Source organism: Pteropus vampyrus, unplaced genomic scaffold (assembly GCF_000151845.1).
Source record: "Pteropus vampyrus isolate Shadow unplaced genomic scaffold, Pvam_2.0 Scaffold4, whole genome shotgun sequence".
Taxonomy (NCBI): Eukaryota; Metazoa; Chordata; class Mammalia; order Chiroptera; family Pteropodidae; genus Pteropus; species Pteropus vampyrus.
Window position 1 is genome coordinate 20988144 of NW_011888785.1, and position 4912 is coordinate 20993055.

The window sequence follows — 4912 nt, forward strand, 5'->3', positions numbered from 1 at the left end:
TGTTTTGCTTTCCAAGTTATTGCAGGTGACAATTTTAACAGGATTTTGTGGATCACCACATTCCCAGCCACTATTATAAGTTTCTTTACCACCAACAGCACCCACTTAAAGTTTTCCTTTTCTAATTGTTAAATAAATAATTTCTAATAGTTAAATAAACAATTTTCAAGTCTTATAGATATTACATAATAAAAGTTTATTTCTTAGTCAAATAATATTTCAATATAAGAAGGGATAGAGAAGAAGCTGTTTTCCACAGAGTTACTCAGAAATTTGGGCTCTATCTCTGTAATATCTCTACCAGTAAAGTTCTTCACTAGATTCTTAGTATCTGGACAGCAGAGTTGATGATATATACACAAATGTGTGTGTGTGTGTGTGTAGAGAGAGAGAGAAAGAGAGAGAGAGAGAGAGAGAGAAAATGGAGGAGGCATCTGGGCTATTAACTGGTAAACCTACATGTATCACAAACCACTTCAATCACTTCTATTCATATTCCACTGGTAAGAAATATTCACATGGCCCTACTCAGATGCAAAGTTCCTATAAAATATTATATAACCATGTACTGTGGAAGGGAAGGAAAATCAGATATTGGTGAATACCAGAGGGCTCTGTCTCACATTATCAACATACTGAGGTGTGTATTGAATTGTGTCTTCCCCAAAAGATATGTTGAAGTCCTAACCTCTAACCCCTCTGAATGTGATTTTACTTGGAAATAGGGTTGTTTGCAAATGTAATTAGCTAAGTTGAGATCATACTGGAAAAAAATGAACCCTCAATCCAATGACTGGTGGCCTTATAATAAAAGGAAAAACTGGATACAGATACACATAGAAGGGAGAATGCCATGGGAAGATAGAGACATACAGGAAGACTACCACGTGAAGAAAGAGGCAGAGATTGGAGTGATACAAACACAAGCAAGGAACACTAAGGATTTGTGAGTGTCTCCAGAAGCCAGGAGAGATATATGGAACAGATTGTCCCTCAGAGCCCTTAGAAGGAACAAACCCTGCTGACATCTTTACTTCAAATTTATAATGTCCAGACTGTAAGAGAATACATTTCTGTATTTAAGCCACCCCAGATTATGGTACTTTGTCATAGCAGCCCTAAGAAATTTACATATTAGTTTTAAATTAATGTACTTTTAAATTTTTAGTAAGATATTTTATAATTGATATATATTCATTTCTCATGAAGAGATCTTCAAACTTGTCCATAGAAAAGAGCCGTAAATTTTAAATATTGAGATATGATTTGTCCCTGAAAACACTGACAAATCTTAAAAGTTTGTCAACATGCTCTCATGATGAAGTTGCAGGAGATAAAATATGATGCAGCCACTCTGGAAAGTAAGTTAGTAATGTTTGTAAAATAATATATAAATTTACCCTTTGACCTAGAAAAAACACTCCTAGGACTCTGTCCTCAAAAATAAACTGGCACAACTATGAAAATACATAGCACCAGATGATGCATTGCTGCACTATTTTAAATAGCAAAAGACCAAAATGAAACAAATAAACAAAATGCAAATTATTTTCAATAAATAACATTTTTTTGAATACATATCTACATAAGAGGAAACAACACAGACTAGACTAGAAAAAAATCTATAACTTATGTAAGAATGATCAGGATATGTTGCAAGTGTGAAAGGCAAGATGCAAAATGCTACAATTTGGTATTAGGTACTTACCTAACAAAGAATATAGATTGGAGAATACAAAAAATTATTCATATTTTGTTAATATATTTTTTCCAACAGGAAAAATACAGAAAAATACTAATAAAAATGGGTTCTAAGAATTGAAACTGGAAGAAAGAGATATAAAGAGAATATGGAATTCTCTGAGAAGATCTTGTTCTTTAGGTTTGACTTCCCAGTTATTTTTATAGTTATAAAATTAAATTAAATTTAAAAGCAAAAAGTAAAAAAATAAAATAAAATAAGTTGTTATATTGTTGCTTACTGACACAAATTTATTTAAAGTGAATTTAAAGACAACTTTTATCTCTCTAGTGAGATTTTTATGATATATACATATATGCATATATATATATACATATATGTATGTTAATCTATACACACATATATATGCATAGAGAGAGACAGAGACAGATATAGGATGACATAAAAGCAAAAAATTATAATTGCTTTTATAAAATTAGTTATCATTATTCTGAATATATGACATATTTATGAGAATTAGAAAAGAAGTATACTCATGTTATTAGGAAACTATTTTTATACCCCCCCCAAAATGTATGAATGTAAACCAAATATGTTAATTAGAATTCCAACGAGAGAGAGTACTTGGGAAAGTACTTATCCTCCTGACTGAAATAACTAAAAAACAGTAGAATATACCTGAAGCGATGATTTTGACATGACACAGATGACAGAACTAGTAGACAAGGACATTAAAACAAACTATTCAATATGTTCAAGAAGGTAGAGCAAAGATTGAGACACGAAAGACATAAAAGGACAATATCAAATTTTTAGAGGTGGAAATTGCAATGTCTGAAATAAAAAAATATATATTAGATGAGATTAATAGCATATGAGCCATTGCAGAAGAAAAAATTAATAAATTAGAATAATTTGCAATAAAAATGATCTAAAATCAACACAAGTAGCAAAGAGCTGGACATACATGTATAGAACATTAGTAATTTGTGAGCCCAAATTCAGGCAGCGTAATATACATAAAAGTAGATACCCTAAAGAAAAGGGTAAAACTGAGAAAAAAATTGAAAAATAATAGATGAAAATTTTACAAATTTGATATAAAGTATTAACCCAGACATCAGAGATTAAGCCCAAGCACATGCATACATGTGCACACACACACACACACACACACACACACACACACACACACACACAAAGAAGACTGTACTAGGGCATATCAGAATTAAAATGTTTTAAAATACAATATGAAGAAAATCATGAGTGGCCAGAAGGGGGGAAAAAAGGGTGCTTTCATGCAGAGAAATAAAGATAATGACAATGAGAGTTGGCTCTTTATCATAATGATATAATCTGGCACATACTTGAAAAACATCTTTAAAATGTTGAAATAATTCTATCCTAGAATTTTGTTAAAAAAATAAATAACTGATGAAAATTTCAGGAATACAAAAATTAACTTAATTTTCACCAGAATACCTATATGACAAAACATGTTTAAAAAACTTATTCAGACAAAAGAAACATTATAATAGATGAAAATACGGGTTTACACAAGGGAATTAAAGAGTACCAAGAATGATAACTATGTCAATAAATATATAGTAGATTGGTTTACTTATTAACTATAAAATTTAGATGACTTGTTTAAAGCAAAAACAATAAAATGAATTTTGATTTTAAACATGTATGGAGAAGCAAATGTAATAAAAATAGCACAAATGTCAGGAGAAAAATCGAAGTATACTGCAATAAGATTCTTTCACTGCATGTGAAGTGGAATACGATCTCTTGTCAGCTGACTGCAAAAATGAAAGATATATACTATAAACCTTAATGCAAGCCCTTGAAAGAGCAAAACAGAGGTAAATCTGTTGAGTCAATGAAACAGATAAAATGGAATCTTAACAAATACCTAATCATGGCATAAAAAGATTTAAAAAAAATAATGGGGCAAATAATAAATAGAAAGATGGTAGATTTGTTCAATTATCCCAATAAGCATGTTAAATGTAAGTGGTTTTAAAACCAGTTAAAATGTAGAAATTTTCAGATGGGATAATAAAGCAAGACTATTGCATACAAGAAACTAAATATTAAATCCAAAGTAAGGAGGCAAAAAGAGAAAAGAATAAAATCAAGGCAAAAATTTGATAAAATAGAAAATAGTAAAACTAGAAAAAATAATATCAAGCTGCTTTTTGAGAAGAGGAATAAAATTGATAAACATTAATCATAGTGATCATGTAAAAAAGAGAGAAGACGAATATCTGGGATGAGAAAGTTAATACCAATACTGGATCTATCCATATTAATGATATTAAAATGATGTCTTCATGATTTCTCCTATTGTAAACTTGTTATTTTCCTTTTCTATTCTCTGTTTGAAGAAAGTCACTAAGTTTTGGTAACTTTTCAAAACTGAACCATCATTTGCACATACTTCATATATCACCAAGTGTATTAGCTTTGTGTACCAAGGGCTTCAGACATAAATTGCTTATGCTACTCAGAAATGATGAACAGGTACTGTTATGTTTTAAAGTGGCTGAGGATTATCAAAAAAAGAAAAAAATATTGTAATGTTAGCAAATATGCTCCACTATATTTACATTCTCTCCCTTTAGAATTACTAATGCATCTCAAAATTACAAATAGCTTCTTTTAAATTTAATGAGAATGCCTCAAGAGAATGTAGAGCTTATCACATTTAATACACCATTTAGCCTGCCTTAAATATGATACCTTAATCTGAAAACTTTTATGTTTGAATGGGTTTAATGAATTGAAATCTTCCAATTTAAAGATTATAAAAGGTTTATTGAATAGGGCTAACTTTGTTATCAAATAAGCTTTAAAAAACCTACTCCTTTGATAGATTTATAAAAGGATTTAATGTGACTGGTTAGATGCCGCGCTCAAAAATTGATGGGGAAAATTAGTGACAAAATGTGCTTTAGCTTTTGTAAAATACAACATTTAATCATACAGTTTGTGATAGCCGGCTAGAATCATATTTTGTTGTCTTCATTCTTATTTATCCTGCTTGAGGATTACCTTTCATCTATACAACTAAATTGAAATTTTGTATTTGATGTGGTGATCCCAAGTGAGCAAAATCTTTTGAGGAGAATTTTGTGGATTTAAATTCTTTCCTGATTCCTCCTCTCATTGGTTCTTCCTATTTGAGACCAACAACAACAACAA